Source organism: Schistocerca serialis, chromosome 7 (assembly GCF_023864345.2).
Source record: "Schistocerca serialis cubense isolate TAMUIC-IGC-003099 chromosome 7, iqSchSeri2.2, whole genome shotgun sequence".
Classification (NCBI taxonomy): domain Eukaryota; kingdom Metazoa; phylum Arthropoda; class Insecta; order Orthoptera; family Acrididae; genus Schistocerca; species Schistocerca serialis.
The window spans coordinates 32,261,113-32,282,554 of NC_064644.1; positions in this window are offsets into that span (position 1 = coordinate 32,261,113).

Here is a 21,442-nt window from a genome sequence, read left to right on the forward strand (position 1 = left end):
CAAACTAATTATGTCCACTTTCTGAATTCTCGTTCCTTGTCACGTTCCAGACCTCATGCCAGTATAGTTCTTCCCTCCTCACGCTAGCCTGCTTGAGCTGAAATGCGTGCATTTCGGCCTCCACTCGTAACACGGTGTTGGCTCTTCTGCTAACACAAAACATTCAGAATAATCTTATTACATTGCTATTTATACATTTATCTCACGTCTCCGGCAGTCTATGAACGCGACGCCAAAAAAAGCCAACCAGTCACCGAGCCATTTTCGTACATTTTCATACAAAGTGAAGCGTTGTTCAGCGAGAGCGTGTCCCTGTGCAATTAGATGATAATCCAACGGAGCCAAGTCTGGAGAATAAGCCGTAGGCTCTAATACTTCCCTAATGAACGTCTCGATCGTTTCCCTGACCCGTTTTGCTGTTTATGATAGTGCGATATCATGGAGCAATATGACTCTGTAATGCCTTTTTCTGTATTCCGGTCGTTCTTCAAGTAATGCTTGATTTAAATCGATCATTTACTGTTGGTAGTGATCACTGTTAACGGTTTGACCAGGTCATAGCAGCTCATAATAAGACATTTTGTCTTCTTGCCAAAGCGATTTGGTCTAGCAGTGGATGTCGATGGTGTGCCTAGATTCACCCATGATTCACGGCGCATAGTAATATCCAAATATATACTTTTTTTCATCACCTGCCGCTGTTGTACGTAGAAACGACTTTCTTTTGGATCTGGCGAACAGCATTTAACAAGTGGTATTTCAATTTGCTTTTTGTCTTTCATTCAGTTCATGCGGAACCTATTTTCCCAATTTCTGCACCTTTCCCATAACTTTCGACCGAAAAGAAACGGTTTTCTGCGTCACATTCAGTTGTTCCGCGAGTTCCTGTTGTGTTTCAGTATCATTTTCATACAATCAGGCCTGCAGTTCATTGTCTTCGAACTTTTTCGGTGGTTTCCTGTGTTCTTTGTTTCTTACGACAAAATCACCTCGCTTGAATTTTTTGAACCGCTTCAAACACTATGTTTCTCCAAGAGTATGTTCGCCTAAAGCTGCAACAAGCATTCGATGCCATTCTGCAGCAGTTTTCTTCAAATGATCACAGAAAACCAATACCGTCCGCAAATCGTAGTTCGTAGGCACAAAACTCCAGATTTTTAGGGTTTTGAAACAGAAAGCTGTGTATGGAACTTGGGTTACTGTGTGTTGCCATTCGTCGTCAGCCGTTACAGGAGGTAGATGGCGCTGCAGACACGGTCTCATAGGCTCTACACCGACGGCTAGCACAATCTATAGGAAAATTCCTGTTTCATACTTCTACACATGGTGGCTATCATCAACACATGAAGGGGTGGAAAGATTAACCCAATTTCGTTCACTGCTACCGTGTTTTTCCAGTATTGGAGAGCCTTGGCAGCACAGTGAGGTGGCATAAGTCATGGGATACCTCCTAATATCGTATCAAACCTCGTTTTGCCCGGGGTAGGGCAGCAACTCGACATGGTCGCTGCACAAGTACCGAGCCATGCAGCCTCTGTAGCCATCCAGAATTGCAGAAGTGTTGCCGGAGCAATATTTTATGTATGAATTGAACGATTAAGTCCCATAAATATGTGATGGAATCAATGTTGGGCTCTCGTACTGTCCACAATGTTTTCTGTAATAACCCACCATCTTTTTACATATGACAGGTCCTTTCTAAACTGTGGGATTTCTCTTAGACGACACACATAGCAATAGGACTAAACTCTGTGTGTCATTGCCCGTGTCCCATCAATGTGGAGGTGGACGACTATGCCCTCTTTTTGAGTATTGACTTGCAGCCATAAATACTTATTGAAAAATGAATATACAAAGATTTGACAAATTTATAATTATAGAATTAAAAATTTATTTTGAAGTTGAGATATTATGTAAAGTTATTTAATTATTTTAGTTTTGTGTCTTAGGTCGGTTGGTTGGTTGGATTGGGGGGCGTTGAAGGGACCAGACCATCGGTCCCTCGTTCCACGACCACGAAATACCCACAAGGAATAAATTCAAGCAACACAGATGACAAGGGACAACACAGAACAAGAAAGACACAGACAAAGACCAGACAAAAGAAATTAAAAGCACACAGAGTGTTACAGTGGTTGGCCTACCATGGAAACAACAAAAAGTAAAAGCCAACCACAAAGAGACACACTAAAAACCCCAGTATAAAACCGTAGGCCAAATGCCAGATTCAACGCACAAATGAGACAAACCCTCAGATCGAGCGAATAAAAAGCCCCGACCTTGAATAAAACTCAAAACTAAGCCCGCCAATGCAGCGTAATCTGTTAAAAGTGCAGAGAGCGTATCAGGCAGCGCAAATGTCTGCCTGATCGCAGTTAAAAGTGGACAGTTCAACAAAATGTGGACCACTGTCAACGCTGAACCACAGCGACAGAGAGGCAGGTCTTCGCGGCGCAATAAATAACCGTGCGTCAGCCAGGTATGGCCAATGCGGAGCCAGAAGAGTACAACGGAGTCCTTGCGAGAGGCCCAAAAGGAGGAGCTCCACACACCTGTAGTCTCCTTGACGACCCAAAGTTTGTTGGGTGAAGGCAGCATGCACATTCATCACCCCTGGTACCAAGGACCTTCTACCGAGGAACTGACTGGAGATTACACTCCTAAAGGCCAATCTGCATGGCCAGTGCACCGACAGCCTGTTTGGACAGCCTGTCAACCTGCTCATTACCCAAGATGCCGACATCACCCAAGGTCCACACAAAAACCATAGAGCGGCCGCAATGGGCGAGAGTGTGGATGGACTCGTAGATAGCCATCACCAGATGAGAGCGATGAAAACACTGGTCGATAGCTTGTAAACAACTCAGGGAGTCACTACAGATGATGAAGGACTCACCTGAGAAGGAGTGGACATACTCTAGGGCGCGAGAGATGGCTACCAGCTCCGCAGTGAAAACACTGCAACCATCCAGCGACGAGCATCGATCAGAGTGATAGCCAAGAGTAAAAGCATAACCAATGCGACCCGCAACCGTCGAACCGTTTGTACAGACGACGGCAGAGCCGTGAAACGCGGTAAGTATGGAAAGAAAGCATGGGCAGAGGGCCTCAGGAGGGACTGAGTCTTTCGGGCCCTGCCCAAAATCCAGCTGAAGGCATGGGTGGGGCACGCACCATGGGGGTAGATGTACATGGGCGCAGAAAAGAGGTGGGAGAGGGAAAAACTCAAGCCCAGAGAGCAGAGAATGGACGTGAACCGCAATCGTACACCCTTTGTGTCTTAGCATGCAAGAGTGCAATGATAAACATTTTCTTTTGAGTTGATTATTGCTTGCACGTACAATTCATTTATCAAGAATGCGGACTTTAAAATTAGACAGACTTATATCGTGCTCACATTGATTTGTTACTTCGATTATGACCATTGAAACTTTACCAGTGTGCGATGCTGTGGGTATAAAACTTAATAGATAACATACGTATGTGGTTGTTCAGTTGTTACTTGCACTATATGCATTAAAGCCTTACCTATCTAGGACGTGATAGCATAAAACTTGGCATTGACATAACCATTGAGATTGGCAGTGTTATTCAGTCGGGATCTTAAAATTTTCATACTCAAGTTTAAAGCTTAACATATTACTACTGTGTCAATTCCCAATTTTACAATTAGTCAGTTCATAAAACTTACAATTGCTACACCATAGCTATAATATCTGTGTATATCGTCAGAACATTACAACTTTACAAGTCTTGGTTTGACAAATCGTGGTAGCTCTCGTCCATGCCATCTCCCTCTGATTCCTCGCTGACGCTGTCGTCCTGGCAGGGCTGTTTTTGCTGTGGCTGGAACAGCGCACCCTGGCATTGCCCCTCTCTTCTGTACCCCTCCTTAAGGGCCCTTAAGTCTCTGCCCCCGGTGTCATTGATCAGCTTTCATTTATCAAGGATCCGCAGTGCTCGCTTCAGATCGTCATGTAGCAGTTTTACTTCCTCACTTGGTTATTATCTGTTGCACTGGGGAACAACATGCTCTGGTGCGATCAGGTTTCCACATGAGCAGTTGGCGGCTCTGTCCTGATGTATATGGTTAAAATATATTGGGTATGGTCCGTGACCCATAAGGAAATGTTCATGCCTGTGCCTGGGTCAGCATGTCTGATTTTTAGACGCACTTCAATGTTAGGAAAAAACTCATGTACGCGGCTGCCCCTTCCTCTGGTGTCCTACTGCCTTTGCCACTGCATCAATCTCCATCGTGTCTGGTCGTGATATCCCCGTGAGTTACCTCCTGAACTTTGTGATGCTGGTCCCATCTCAGCCAATACGCTGCCGCTCTAAATCTGTTATATCAGTTTACGTGCCGAGCGCAACGCATAGGGCTTCAGTAGATGTTGTTCCGAAATAACTAGGTAGCCGCAGGAGTACAATCCTCTGACCACTTCTGGTGGCTGTCACATATGTCGATAGACGTAATCTGTGTGCCCATATACTAGAGGCAAAACTCACTATATAATCGTATATTGCATAGTAATATTTCTTGATCATTTTTAGTTTGCGTCCTATCCCGCATTTATTCTAGTGAGTCTATTTAGAATAGTCACTGCCTTGTCTGTTGTTAGCTTTATATGCTGCATAAGTGATAGTTTCCGTCCAGGTGGACTCCAAGGTATCTGGTTACCTTCTTCCTGGGAATACTGTTGGTACCTAATTGTATCATTGTATTCTGATGGAGGTTACCGTTCATCAGCATATATAAAACGTCTTTGCTCGGGCTATTGTCAGCTTATGTTTCTGGCAACAGTTGTTGAATTGAAGCAGACTGTCATTTGCCTTTCTTTCCATTTCCGCTCTTGAGTTCACTGTCACTATAACTGATAGATCATCAGCATAGCCCACGATCCCTTTTGTGTTCACGCTTTCTTCCAGGTGACTCAATTGTAATATCCCAGAATAGGGGCCCTAGAATAGAACCTTGTGGACATCCTTTTGTTACTTTCTTGACCACCTTTCTGTTGTCTTCTTTCTATTGGGCGACCCTATCTCAGCAGTAGTCTTTCAAGCTGTGGTATAGGGAGCCCGGGACCTGCACCTCTCTTAGCTGAAAGAATAATCCGGACCACCACATGTTGTCAAATGATCCTTGTATATTTCTTAGTATTACCACTGCATAGTTTCTTTCAGTGTCATTAACAATTTGAAGCACTTGATTGATGGCTTTGTCGATTAACTTATTCTTGCGAAAACAGTACTGATATTTACTAAGTCCCTGTAGCTCTCTGTGGCCTTGCAGATGGTCACATAATAGCACTTCTTGACTTTCGCCAACGTGTTTAATATACATATGGGCTTGTATGACCTCAGATTTGTAGGGTGTTTATCTGCTGCCTTTTTTATTATCACTGTGTTTGCTGTTTTCCAAGCAGGCAGTACTATCCCTTCTGATAGTGGGCCGGTTAGAACATTTGTCAAGAAGGGCGTGACCTGTGTGGCTACTTGGTGTAACGTCTCTGGATGTAAAATGTCCAAGCCCAGTGCTTTCCAACATTACTTTCTGAAGATTGCTCTTTGTACTTCTTTGATAGTGAAAGTGGGAGCTACTGATTCTGTCGAGTAGTATCATTAAAACTTCGTCGAATATTTGGGTGGTCTGGGTTATCTGACATCGGGTGATCGTCTGGTACAAGTTTAAAAAGCAGACATTCCGCAGTGCCCCTCCATCCTACCGTCACGTTCCCATTTTCTTGTTTCAGTGTAGACAGTATGGTGGGCGATTTAATCTTCTCCATCAAAATATTATATTCTGTGCCTCAGGTGTTTTCAACTAGTTGCGTTTTGACACAGTTGTCCTAGTGCTGTTTCCTTATGACCATTAATTTTCTTTATATTTTGCTTTCGCATCACGATAGTCAGGCAATCTGATTTCTTTGCCTTGTATGATTATCGCCTTTTGATAAAATTTGCGTTTCTTCCTGCTATCTTTTCAGAGTACGGATAATTCGTTAGTCAATGGAATTTGTGTTTTGGGCCTACAGTTGAGCTTTGGAATGCTTGAGAGATTGCAGGTCACTCTCACTTCTGATTCGGTGTCATGTCATATAATGTTCTTAGGGAATCTTTATTACGATCTGACTTCATACACCATGATGAAATGGTGGGCAGTAGTTAACACTCTTGCTTGTGTGCTCTAGTGAAGAAATAGTGGTAAGCTTCACCTGTGTTCAAAGGAATAGGGTGCTGATTTAAACGACTACAGTAAAAATGTATGGTGACTGAGAGCCGAGGGGAGCGTTTTTTCTGTGGAGCCTGGGTGAAAACATTTCCCGATGGTCAAGTTCTGCCGTCTCATTGTCCAGACACGTTGGATGCCGCCGGTCAGTCGCCTCCAGATAGGCTGGCTAAAACCAGTGAGACGCCGCTGCAGTTGGAAAAGCATTGAAGACCCACAATAAAGCAGAGGATGGGCCCTTGTTAAGCAGGAAGCCGACGAGACAACTGTGAGCTTACTGCTAATTTTCCGTGAGACAGGTCACTGGCGCCCAAACGTCCAGACTCTGTTACAAAACATATTTGTGAAGGTACGAGGCTTTTAGCAAGTTATGGCCGTTTTTCGGAAAGTTCTAAGTAGACGGAACAGGGGAGATAACAATCGCCTTATTGAGGGCTGTGGTTCCATCCTGGTCATGTTCTTAGCAAGAGACATGGCGTAAACACGTGAGAAAGAGGCCACGAAGCTGAATCTTCTTTTTCTTTTCTCCCAGTTAACTTTAAAGTCTCTGATTGGTCAAATCTGTGTATGCAGAGCAAGAGGCAGTCTCCCGTCTTCGAATGCGGTGCTCCAGCTCGTGATTGGCTTGTGCTAAAGAGGGAGTTTTCTACCGAGCTGTGGAGAAAAGCGTAGAGAAGGAGAAGTGGGCACTCTTGTACTGGCGCTCTGCTAGTAAAGAACTACAGGTCTCTACCTAAACGGTGAGACTTGTGTCCTCTGCTAGTATGCCACTTAGATCCTGTGCCAGTCACCTTCTGAACCATCAGAGGTACTGCTTCTAACATCATGCACACAACGAGTGATGCATGGGTGTAGTTATTTGTCTTGAGTCGACCGTCTAAATTTTTAACACATTCCGTCACACATATTTGTGGGACGGAGTCAAATTGGTTTGGCAGACCAATGGGTCCACCGGCCCTGTGGAATCCACTGGGATTTCAGAGCCTCATAGGGCAGTACCTGCGTTCCGAATTAGCCAAACACAAGACCACCGACTTGCATATTTCGGGTGCGTGCCGTTAATAACAGATTGCTGCCACCCATGACTTCAGTTACCGAACGCATCGTGCTGTGCCGCCCTGACCAGCAGAAGGGTAAAGTATTCGCTGCTACGGCGTAGGGCTCCAATATATGTTTCTCAGCACCCTGTTCTTTCGAGCCATATTTTTCTTTTGGAATATCAGAGTATAGATGCTTGATGGTGGCGTAGTTTTTATGCCATACCCGGGACGCACGTCTATGAAGTCAGATAAAGCGATTAGTGTTCAGGTTATTGTCGTGTGTCGATCCCCAGCTGATCACTTTGTCCACCATAGACCTCATATTAGTGATAGCGTTTGTCAAATTAAAATATTTGGGTGACGTTTCTTTAGCAATCTTTTTTGCCTTGTGACGTTAAGAATGAATAAATTTATTGTTATTTAGATCACAACTCTTCCATGTGTTCAGATTAACATTACCTTTGCGATTTTTATTACGTTCCTGATTACAAAAGAAAGTAGGAAGCTTGCATGCTTTCTTTCTGTGCCTTTACTAATAGTTGCGTGAGGACATGGAACCTGTAGTCTACACTGCCACATTCTGAGGCCAGGTTAGCTGTTTCCACTATTTGTCCAGTTTAGGCCAGTTTGCTCTCTTAAGGTTGAACTGATTTCCTTCTCGATTACTAGTCTCTAGAGTCCTGTGTAACTCTGTCCTCTTACACTCACTATGTACCAGTCCAGGTCGCACTTTCCACGTATGACAGTGTGGTAAGACTTTATCATTTACTGTAGTTATATACACTCCTGGAAATTGAAATAAGAACATCGTGAATTCATTGTCCCAGGAAGGGGAAACTTTATTGACACATTCCTGGGGTCAGATACATCACATGATCACACTGACAGAACCACAGGCGCATAGACACAGGCAACAGAGCATGCACAATGTCGGCACTAGTACAGTGTATATCCACCTTTCGCAGCAATGCAGGCTGCTATTCTCCCATGGAGACGATCGTAGAGATGCTGGATGTAGTCCTGTGGAACGGCTTGCCATGCCATTTCCACCTGGCGCCTCAGTTGGACCAGCGTTCGCGCTGGACGTGCAGACCGCGTGAGACGACGCTTCATCCAGTCCCAAACATGCTCAATGGGGGACAGATCCGGAGATCTTGCTGGCCAGGGTAGTTGACTTACACCTTCTAGAGCACGTTGGGTGGCACGGGATACATGCGGACGTGCATTGTCCTGTTGGAACAGCAAGTTCCCTTGCCGGTCTAGGAATGGTAGAACGATGGGTTCGATGACGGTTTGGATGTACCGTGCACTATTCAGTGTCCCCTCGACGATCACCAGTGGTGTACGGCCAGTGTAGGAGATCGCTCCCCACACCATGATGCCGGGTGTTGGCCCTGTGTGCCTCTGTCGTATGCAGTCCTGATTGTGGCGCTCACCTGCACAGCGCCAAACACGCATACGACCATCATTGGCACCAAGGCAGAAGCGACTCTCATCGCTGAAGACGACATGTCTCCATTCGTCCCTCCATTCACGCCTGTCGCGACACCACTGGAGGCGGGCTGCACGATGTTGGGGCGTGAGCGGAAGACGGCCTAACGGTGTGCGGGACCGTAGCCCAGCTTCATGGAGACGTTTGCGAATGGTCCTCGCCGATACCCCAGGAGCAACAGTGTCCCTAATTTGCTGGGAAGTGGCGGTGCGGTGCCCTACGGCACTTCGTAGGATCCTACGGTCTTGGCGTGCATCCGTGCGTCGCTGCGGTCCGGTCCCAGGTCGACGGGCCCGTGCACCTTCCGCCGACCACTGTCGACAACATCGATGTACTGTGGAGACCTCACGCCCCACGTGTTGAGCAATTCGGCGGTACGTCCACCCGGCCTCCCGCATGCCCACTATAGGCCCTCGCTCAATGTCCGTCAACTGCACATACGGTTCACGTCCACGCTGTCGCGGCATGCTACCAGTGTTAAAGACTGCGATGGAGCTCCGTATGCCACGGCAAACTGGCTGACACTGACGGCGGCGGTGCACAAATGCTGCGCAGCTAGCGCCATTCGACGGCCAACACCGCGGTTCCTGGTGTGTCCGCTGTGCCGTGCGTGTGATCATTGCTTGTACAGCCCTCTCGCAGTGTCCGGAGCAAGTATGGTGGGTCTGACACACCGGTGTCAATGTGTTCTTTTTTCCATTTCCAGGAGTGTATATCTCGTTCTGTGACCTGCCATTGTCGAATGTTGGTGGCTCTCCCTCTTTCTTTTGCTTGCACAGTGCCTTTTTGTGTCGTCTGGGACACACTCTAAACCTACCATCTGCTCCTCCCAACTGAAATCTGGACTCATCTGACCGGGCCGCGGATTTCCGGTCATCAAGGGTCCAATCGATATGGTCACGAGGTCAGGAGAGGCGCCGCAGGTGATGTCGTCCTATTGGCAAAGGAACTCGGGTCTGTCATCTGCTGCCCATTAGCCCCAAATTTCACCTAACTGTCCAAACGGATACGTTCGTCGCATTATCGACATAGATTTGTGCGGTTATTTCACGAGGCGTTGCTTGTCTGTTAACACTGACAACCTGTAGGCAAACGCCGCTGCTGCTGGTCGTTAATTCAAGGTCGTCCATAGAGGGTGGTAGTGCTTGAAATGTGGTGTTCTCGGTACACTCTCGACCCTGTGGATCTCGGAATATAGAATTTCCTAACGATTTCCTAAAAGGAATGTCCCATGTGTCTAACTTCAACACGTTCAAAGTTTCTTAATTGCCAAAGTGCGGCCATAATCACGTCGCACACGTTCTCACAAGAATCACCTGAGTACAAATGACTGCTGTGCCAATACGCTGCCCTTTTATACCTTGTATAGCCGATACTACCACCACCTGCATACGATAATATCGTTACCCATGACTCCCGTCACCTCAGTATGCTGATGCGAGAGTTTAGAGGGTTAACAGTAATGGGCGTTGCGTGAATTGGAATCTATATCGGGGCGGCAGACGTACTAGGGGAGTCCTTGCAGTTGTGGTAACTGGCGTGCCAGCGTGGCACAACGGACAGTGCGTGAACGCAGTTAGCAGCAGATCTGGGTTCGAATCTAAGCGCAGGTACATAATTTAATTTGCTGCTTCAGCCTACGTCATTATCGTTCAGAATTACTTTGGGAATGACGCCACGGAAAGCATACAAGGGGCTGGGGAGCAGGCCGGTTAGTCTTATATTTCATTCACTTTCCCCATCACACAAATATTCTGCTACAGCTGTATTGTGTTTGAGTTGCCACGTTGCTACTGTGTAACCACCATAATCCCAAAGAAGTGGATAATAAAATATTGAGATTAATCTGCGTAATTATGTTTATATTAAAGTCCATCCGATGTGTTTGCAATCCAGTTGTAGGTGAAAATAATGATCTTTTGTCCGGCAACCTAAGTTCGATGACTCACATATTTGGAAACATCGTTTAATTGGACTTTTATATTGTGCTGTGGAGTTCTTTGTCCACACATAACTCACTTTTTTAAATAACCGAAATAATAGGTCCCTTACGAAACGCACTACCCTATGGCGAACTGCAACTGTTTTACACCGTCAATTTACAGTAGCAAAATATTGAGCAATGGGTTTATCTGGTTACAATATTAGAAATATGTATTTGTTACAGAGAACTTAAAATCCAGTTTCAGAAGATTTGTTTGGTAAATACAGAATCAGCAAACGATAAGCAATGCTGTGTTCATGTTAAAAACATGCCTTCTGTGTGTATTAAAAATAGAATGCAAATAATGTCAAGTTTGGATAGCATCGAAGTGTCCGGTGCATGGTGTCGCTCCCACAATCGATAATCGATTACTTGAAATATATCTCGAACTGTCATTATAAAGACGGGGATTAGTGATGATGATATCATAGTGACAATGGCTACTGTAGTTAATAAATCAATCAAGAAGGCTAGTAGAGTATTTTTGCGAGATAGAGAAGATAAGAAATTTAGAGCATTCCACTTACACTACAAATTGACATCATTTAGTTCCAGAATGAGTGACGTAATGAAATCATGGGTGAAGTTTAAATGGATTGCATTTTGCGCTTTGGAGAAGTAAATGGATTAGTACAGAAAAGACCATCGTGGTTAATAACAAAATTAGAAAAATTCTGTAGAACCAAAGACGGTTTACAGGGTGAGTCACAAACTATTGCCATCTAGAATAACTCGGGAAATTTGATAGTAGCTGAAAAGTTTGTGGGACGAATGTTGAATGGGACGACCGTCCATAATATGACGTTGGTTTTTTGTTGCTAGGTGCGGTCGCGTCAGAGATACGAAGGTCAACTTGCTTTTTTTTTAAAGGGATGCTATAGTCTGGTACATATTTTCTGATAGCGGCTATCGAGACGAATCCAATGATTTGTAACAGTAAGGTCTCTGAAGGTAACAAATGTGGCATGAACGTCCATTTACAGAAGTTGGTGTCAATGCAGTGCTGCAATCTTCTTATCATGATGTGAATGATGTATTCCTTCGAAGAACAAGTCGACATCCTTCTCAATTACGGAGAATTCCAACGAAATTCAGTGAGAGGTAGACACCTACACGCTGAAATATATTCTCAACGTACTCACCCTACAAGTCGTACATTTAAATATGTGTACGATAAACTGAAAACAACCGGATCTTTAACGCATCTGAAACATATTCAGCACAGGAAAGTTACTAACGAGGAAACGGCAATTGGTACACTTGCCACTGTGGTTCGAGATCCTTGTGTTAGTTCGCGTCATATCGCAAGGGAATCTGGCATGAGCCAGAGTAGTGCTCTTCGTGTTTTGTATCGCTGTAAATATCATCCTTTCCATATCAGTCTCCACAAAGAATTAAATGGTACAGATTATATGCGTCGCATTAAATTCTGCCAATGGGCTCAGCGTCAGATTCAGAGGGATGACACATTTATTAACTTGATTTTATTTACTGACGAGGCTGTAGTGATGAACCATGGAAATGTTAGTTTGCATAACATGCACAATTGGGCAACTTAAAATACACGCTGTCAGATCACCGAAGTTAAGCGCTGTCGGACTGGGCTAGCACTTGGATGGGTGGCCATCAGGTCTGTCCGACGCTGTTGGCAAGTGGGTTGCCCTCAGCCCTTGTGAGGCAAACTGAGGAGCTACTCGATTGAGAAGTAGCGGCTCCGGTCTCGGAAACTCACATACGGCCGGGAGAGCGGTGTGCTGACCACATGCCCCTCCATATCCGCATCCAGTGACGCCTGTGGGCTAAGAATGACACGGCGGCCGGTCGGTTCTGTTGGACCTTATCGGTCTGTTCGGACGGAGTTTAGTTTTAGTTTAGTTTTAAAATCCACGCTGGCTGCGGCAAGTTGCACACCAAAAACCGTAGTCAGTGAATGTATGGCGTGGGATTCTGGAGGACAGAATTGTAGGCCACTATTTCATCAAAAGAAATCTTAATAGTAGGAAGTATACCACATTCCTACAAGAAACATTAGGTGTGTTATTGGAATAAATACCTTTAGGAACAAGGTATCAACACGGTGGGTGTCCGACACATTTTTCGCTGATGGCTAGAAATGAGTTGCTGAGACAATTCCCAAATTATTGGATTTGATACGGAGGGTATGTGACGTGGTCCTCTCGTTCGCCATTCTTGACACCTCTGGGTCTTTTTCTTGTGCTAATACGTAAAAGACATTGTTAATAAAGAGATTTCAACTACACCTGAAGATATGCAAGAGAGAACTGTCATAGCATGTGCTTCGATAAGTGCCGATGTGGTATGGAATACCACTCAATCCATGATAAGAAGATTGCAGCACTGCATTGATACCAATGGTCATCACTTCGAACACCTGTAAATCGACGTTCAAGTCACCTTTGTGACCTTCGTTGACCTTCAAAGACCTTACTGTTACACATCATTGGACTTGTCACGATAGCCGCTATCAGAAAAGAAGTACCAAACTGTAGCACACCATTTAAAAAACTAAAGTTGATCTTCGTATCTCTGAAGCAAAAAATGTTCAAATGTGTGTGAGATCTTATGGGACTTAACTGCTAAGGTCATCAGTCCCTAAAGCTTACACACTATTTAACCTAAATTATTCTGAGGACAAACACACACACCCATGCCGGAGGGAGGACTCAAACCTCCGCCGGGACCAGCCGCACAATCCATGATTGCAGCGCCCTAGACCGCTCGGCTAATCCCACGCGACATCTCTGAAGCCACACCCTCCCCCCATAGCAACAATAAACCAACGTCATATTATGGCCCCCGCTGTCCCATAAATTATGGTCCCACAAACTTTTCAGCTACTATCACGCTTTGGGAGGTATTCTTGGTGGGAACAGTTAGTGGGCCGGCCGCGTTGGCGGAGCGGTTCTAGGCGCTTCAGTCCGGAACCGCGCGACTGCTACGGCGCAGCTTCGAATCCTGCCTCGGGCATGGATGTGTGTGATGTACTTAAGTTACTTAGGTTTAAGTGGTTCTAAGTCTTGGGAACTCATGACCTCAGATGTTAGGTCCCATAGTGCTCAGAGCCATTTGAACCAATAGTTAGTGACTCACCCTGTATAGCACTCATGTGGCCCGCCCGCAATGTATCGATTCGGTTTCGAGTTGTCTCTCGGTTGCGCGCTTTGGTGGATCAGCAGCACCACCTGTACACCTTTTCGCTCAGCAAGAAGGTGGCCCAGATTCGGAGTGTTTTGAACGAACACCGGTCCAGAGCAGAGCTCGGCTTCTTCCAGGTGCAGCCTTGTGTTTACCTTCCCCTCTGGTCTGCGACGGGAAGGCTGTTGTGCGAGCAGCTTTTCAGTATTTGTTCAGTGGGCGGAGTGGCATGAGGAGCAGGCTTAGCGTATCCTTGTCTTTTCTGGGAAGAGATATTGATTCGACTCCCCCCGAAATTGCAGGACACTGGTTCTGTCAATTAAGTGTGGCTAAGACTGCTGTGTTGATTGTTGAAAACGACAGGAATCTGTTCAGCGCCACACAGTGAATTTTTGGCGCGTTGGTAGAAGCTTTCTGTCGGTGGAATTACGTGCCTTTAGTATTAATATTTGGTGCCTTTTTGGCCGTCCCTTTTGATCCTAAACTGATTATATGTTTTATTGGCAGTGCCTTGTACATAAACTGAATTGAAGTGGTGATTACATAGTGGCGCAAGATCAGGGTTTAAATGTCAGTCAGTTCCTTTAAAAGGCCCGGTGACAGTTAATTGTTGTAAATATCTAGCTGACCTGTGTCCGTTTGGAGCATTCACTAGTGGTTAATCCAATCATGCCATGATATTCTAAATCACATTGATATATGTAATATAATTAAATCAAGTGCAATACTATATTCATGTTACTTAATGTCATCCGAAAGAGTTACTCGTACTTGTCACCACGTTTATTTCGAACAGGACTGCTTGCCCACAACCCTCAGTTGGCAGGTCGTTGTATTGTTTAGGTATACCGCTCTACGTGCAGTTAACAAGGATCGGTCCGTGGTGGACGATCTGGTAGCCTTCTCGTTTGTCGCTCCTCACATGTCTGTCTTGAGAGCCGCGCTAGCTGTGTCGTGATTCATTGTCTCACACCCGTTTGTGTGCGACCCGTTCTTGGGATTGTTGATCTTAATGAGCTCATTTGGTAACCTGTTCTTACCACGGATTGTATCGCTGTAAGTTGCTATCGTATCCACGACATCACGTTCGTTCATATACAAACATAGTGTGTTATGGACGTAGTCTGCGTCTGTATGGCCTTTCCAACAAGGCCCGTCGTCGTGCTGTCCAAGTGTTTGGCCGCACCTCGGGGCTGGTCGTCTGTCCAATCTCTTGGTCATTGCGGTGCCGGAATCTACGAGGTGCATTCAAGTTCTAAGGCCTGGTCTGGAAAGAGAAACATGGGCATTGTTTTAAAATGAGGCCGCGTTCATTGTCAATACGTCCCAGAGATGGCAGCACCGTACGGCAGATGGAATTTTACCGCCAGCGGCGAGAATGAGAACTGTTTTAAATACTTAAAATTGCGACGTTTTCCTTACTTGAACAGCGTGCAATCATTCGTTTTCTGAATTTGCGTGGTGTGAAACCAATTGAAATTCATCGACAGTTGAAAGAGACATGTGGTGATGGAGTTATGGATATGTCGAAAGTGCGTTCGTGGGTGCGACAGTTTAATGATGGCAGAACATCGTGTGACAACAAACCGAAACAACTTCGGGCTCGCACAAGCCGGTCTGACGACACGATCGAGAAAATGGAGAGAATTGTTTTGGGGGATCGCCGAATGACTGTTGAACAGATCGCCTCCTGAGTTGGCATTTCTGTGGGTTCTGTGCACACAATCATGCATGACGACCTGAAAATAAGAAAAGTGTCATCCAGGTGGGTGCCACGAATGCTCACGGACGACCACGTGGCTGCCCGTGTGGCATGTTGCCAAGCAATGTTGAAGCGCAGCGACAGTACGAATGGGACTTTCTTTTCGTCGGTTGTGACAATGTATGAGACGTGGATGCCATTTTTCAATCCAGAAACAAAGCGCCAGTCAGCTCAATGGAAGCACACAGAGTCACCGCCACCAAAAAAATTTCGGGTAACTGCCAGTGCTGAAAAAATGATGGTGTCCATGTTCTGGGGCAGCGAGGGCGTAATCCTTACCCATTGCGTTCCAGAGGGCACTACGGTAACAGGTGCATCCTACGAAAATGTTTTGAAGAACAAATTCCTTCCTGCACTGCAACAAAAACGTCCGGGAAGGGCTGCGCGTGTGCTGTTTCACCAAGACAACGCACCCGCACATCGAGCTAACGTTACGCAGCAGTTTCTTCGTGATAACAACTTTGAAGTGATTCCTCATGCTCCTTACTCACCTGACCTGGCTCCTAGTGACTTTTGGCTTTTTCCAACAATGAAAGACACTCTCCGTGGCCGCACATTCACCAGCAGTGCTGCTATTGCCTCAGCGATTTTGCAGTGGTCAAAACAGACTCCTAAAGAAGCCTTCGCCGCTGCCGTGGAATCATGGCGTCAGCGTTATGAAAAATGTGTACGTCTGCAGGGCGATTACGTCGAGAAGTAACGCCAGTTTCATCGATTTCGGGTGAGTAGTTAATTAGAAAAAAAATCGGAGGCCTTAGAAATTCAATGCACCTCATATAACTGGCTGATTGCCAAAGGTTAAATTACTAGAGGTATACCTTTAAAATCTTTTACATTCTTTCTTTGTTGGATGCCGAAAATTTTATTTGTTTAATTATTGCTGTTTAAATGGAGAGTGCTTGGTTTTACTACACATCTGTTAGTAGGAAGTAAAACACTCACAAGCAACAGTTTGCAACACGCAATTATAAGACGACGTGTAGAACAGCGGAACCATAATAAGTGATTTAAATAGCAGAGAGGTGGCATGCAGGTCGGCTCAATAGCGCCCTCTTTTGTTGACAGCCCTGTCAGTGCAGAGCCGTCAGACGAAGTGGAATCGTGTAGCAACCGAGTGCCATTATGCGTCCCTGTAGTCACAGGGTGGAATATCGGCCAGTGACTTGTGTTCGAACGAGGCAGAATGATTGGTCTCCGGGAGCTGGGTCTGTCGTTCAATGATATTGCGGCTCGTACAGGGCACGTTGCTTGAACAGTGGGGCTTATACGGAACCAGTGGAGGGAAGAGGCTCCTACAAGGTACTGGACAACGCAATATGACCACAGTGCGAGATGACCGCCGTACTATCCGCTTGGCCGAAGCCCGAAGGAACAGCTTCGTCCATAGTGTTGGCGCGACGTTAACTTAAAAGGGTGTGGCCATGTCTAGATCGATGGTTAGAAAGCGTCTTCTGCGCGATAGACTGATGACATGCACACCATTACGTCGACTTCCATTGACAATAACCTACCAACATCGCAGACGGCAGTGGTCAGGTGAATACTGACACCGGCCTGCAGAGTGGCAAAATGCAGTATTTTCGGGCGAGCCCCCCTTCAACTTGTCCTACAGCGATGGCAGCATACGCGTTTGACGCCGACGTGGTAAACGCAATCGGACAGAGTTTATTATTGAACGGCATAGCGGACAAACGTCAAGTGTGATGGTCCGGGCCGTAGTTGCTTATAACGCGCGTACTGGCCTCCAACGTCCTGAGGGCGATTTTATTTTTCAGGCCCGTCTTGATCACAAAAACTTTCACGCTTCACTATTACCGGTTTCGGCTACTGCCATCCTCAGATCATAAAGTATTCTGATGTAGTATCAACATCAAACTAAACATATAGGTACACAGTGCCCCTACTTACTATGTACCAGCATATTTAGTTTGTCGTTGATACTACATCAGAATATTTTATGATCCAAATAACGCGCGTCCGGGGATCTGTTTGTAAACACAGAACGATGAAGGGGTTACGCAGAGTGCATCCCAGATTGCCACAAGAGCTACAACTTTAATAAGAATCGCTTTTCGGCTTTTGACAACATCAATGTGTAGTCTTCTGGAAAGGATAAAGGAAAGGAAATAATTTATTTAATTATGTTTTGTGGGTGCTGATGTATTTTATCTAAGGCAAACATATACCAGAACTGGGAAAGAGTTGGTTAGGGATAATGCAAACTTCATTATGGCATTCAAACAAGACAATCTGAATTCAAAACACATTTATCAGGCACATGTCGGAACTGACATGTCATTCAATGATTTTGTAAAGATAAGTGCTGATTACTGGAATCATTCACACTATAGGTTTCTCGTTACTGATAAAACAAGAAAACTGGATGATGGTAGGTACAGGCGAAACTTTCAAGAGGTTTTGCATATATATCACGGTAAGAGAGGTTAGTACTTACGCTGTATCATGGACAAATTCGCGCGCATGCCAAGCTCTCAACCCGAGGAAATAAGTGTACACAGACAGAACATTCGCCTGTACAGGGATGCGAAAATTCAGGCTATTGTGAAGTTGGAGGTATGCGCAGGGAACTAGAGACGTATTACCAGACTCTTTTGAGAATGGTGACTGCGTTAAATGAATTAATTAATGACATCGGTAGGAAAGTAGCCTACTTAACTGACTAGGTCGAGGCTATTGAGGGGAAAATAGATGTAGAGTTCCTTGTTGCTGAGAAGGGGGAGCAGGTACATAGTAAGAAGAGGAAGAAGAAGAAAATGACCGGGTATATAAGGCCTCCCGCTGCGCAGATGTCTGATTAGTATACACCGAGATGTCTACGAAGCTTAAAGTGATTCAAGCGCGGAAAGCAGTTCGTTGAGAAATTACGGTATCTCAGGTTAGGGCATATGGACTAAGTGCAACCACTAAGAGAGACCTTCAAGTCGGTTTCTGATTCTCTCCGACAGCTCTCAGCAAAAACAAAACCACACGATTACGATGGTGTTGCCATTGACGAATTCATTATCCGTCACGGCCCTCGTCAGACAGATAGAACATTCGGCGTTATCAGGGGAAGACAGTACATGTTGGGTACGCATCCTATAACTGTAAATGATGACGCAGTACAGATTGGTGATAGGCGGTTTGAGAGAACTCCTGGCTTAATTAATCTTATTTTCATAAGACCTACTGAAAAACCTATAAATTATTCAGTCAATGATAGGGAAACGTACCGTGAAATACTGAACATGACTGGTGTACATAAGATCATGAAAAGCCTGAGAAACAAGAAATATAAAAACATTATAAAAACTTGAAAGCGAAAACAACAACAACAGCAGCAGCGGTGATGGTATTGGTATTGAGCATAAAGCAGCGAACAATCGAATCCCGCAGTATATATATTATGATGACCCCAACAGCTAATAGATCGACTAAGGCCACTCATGGCATCAGCTGCTGCATGTAATGCAGCTCATTCGAATGAGGTTGTTTCAGTAATCTCTGAGCTTAGAGAGAGAAAGGTGTCAATGAGTAAGTATGGAGACAGAAGTTCGATAACTGCACAAACCAGCACGTAAAACATACCCTCGTAGTCTCTTATAATTAAAGGTTTGGATGACTTACGGCAAGCTGATCTTGTAGATATGAGAGTATATTCACATGAGAATAATGGATTCAAATATACACTCCTGGAAATGGAAAAAAGAACACATTGACACCGGTGTGTCAGACCCACCATACTTGCTCCGGACACTGCGAGAGGGCTGTACAAGCAATGATCACACGCACGGCACAGCGGACACACCAGGAACCGCGGTGTTGGCCGTCGAATGGCGCTAGCTGCGCAGCATTTGTGCACCGCCGCCGTCAGTGTCAGCCAGTTTGCCGTGGCATACGGAGCTCCATCGCAGTCTTTAACACTGGTAGCATGCCGCGACAGCGTGGACGTGAACCGTATGTGCAGTTGACGGACTTTGAGCGAGAGCGTATAGTGGGCATGCGGGAGGCCGGGTGGACGTACCGCCGAATTGCTCAACACGTGGGGCGTGAGGTCTCCACAGTACATCGATGTTGTCGCCAGTGGTCGGCGGAAGGTGCACGTGCCCGTCGACCTGGGACCGGACCGCAGCGACGCACGGATGCACGCCAAGACCGTAGGATCCTGCGCAGTGCCGTAGGGGACCGCACCGCCACTTCCCAGCAAATTAGGGACACTGTTGCTCCTGGGGTATCGGCGAGGACCATTCGCAACCGTCTCCATGAAGCTGGGCTACGGTCCCGCACACCGTTAGGCCGTCTTCCGCTCACGCCCCAACATCGTGCAGCCCGCCTCCAGTGGTGTCGCGACAGGCGTGAATGGAGGGACGAATGGAGACGTGTCGTCTTCAGCGATGAGAGTCGCTTCTGCCTTGGTGCCAATGATGGTCGTATACGTGTTTGGCACCGTGCAGGTGAGCGCCACAATCAGGACTGCATACGACCACGGCACACAGGGCCAACACCCGGCATCATGGTGTGGGGAGCGATCTCCTACACTGGCCGTACACCACTGGTGATCGTCGAGGGGACACTGAATAGTGCACGGTACATCCAAACCGTCATAGAACCCATCGTTCTACCATTCCTAGACCGGCAAGGGAACTTGCTGTTCCAACAGGACAATGCACGTCCGAATGTATCCCGTGCCACCCACCATGCTCTAGAAGGTGTAAGTCAACTATCCTGGCCAGCAAGATCTCCGGATCTGTCCCCCATTGAGCATGTTTGGGACTGGATGAAGCGTCGTCTCACGCGGTCTGCACGTCCAGCACGAACGCTGGTCCAACTGAGGTGCCAGGTGGAAATGGCATGGCAAGCCGTTCCACAGGACTACATCCAGCATCTCTACGATCGTCTCCATGGGAGAATAGCAGCCTGCATTGCTGCGAAAGGTGGATATACACTGTACTAGTGCCGACATTGTGCATGCTCTGTTGCCTGTGTCTATGTGCCTGTGGTTCTGTCAGTGTGATCATGTGATGTATCTGACCCCAGGAATGTGTCAATAAAGTTTCCCCTTCCTGGGACAATGAATTCACGGTGTTCTTATTTCAATTTCCAGGAGTGTATGTTAATGGTTATTGATTCATATTCCAAATTTGCCTGGGAATTACCTGTCAAAACAAAAACGGGTAGAAATACCGCAGATGTTTTTGAGCTTTTGCTACAGACATGGACGAATCGATGTCCAGACAACCTCCAAACCGATCATGGTGAGGAGTTCTACAATAGGTATCTGAAGACCGTGATGCAGAGGTAGAGAATACATCACTATTCAACATTCACTCACTTGAAGACAAGTATGGTGGAGCGTCTGTGAATAATGGGCTGCCATTCCCTAAGAAATATTCCATCACCTGAATGTATGTATGCGTGCCAATTCCTAGGAGGAGGTGTCGGTCGGGTGACTTAGGTAAGTGGAGGTAGCCCAACTGCCCTTTCCTTCCCCCCACTTTCTTAGGTTAGTAGAGGTTGCATTGTCCTGATGGAATTTGAACTTCCCACCAGGGGGGCGTGGCAGGGGGCATGTCATTTTCTGGCCATCTTGGATATCGGAACTTTCGTCATCAGCTGACGTGAAAGCTGCCATATTGGATAACTTCATCAACTGACGTCATGGCCGCCATTTTGAATGACGTCATGCGCTGTTGCCAAGTCTACATGCTGCCATCTTGGATGACATCATCGCCACCATCTTGGATACATCTGGCAACAATGCAGAGTGGGCCAGAATCCC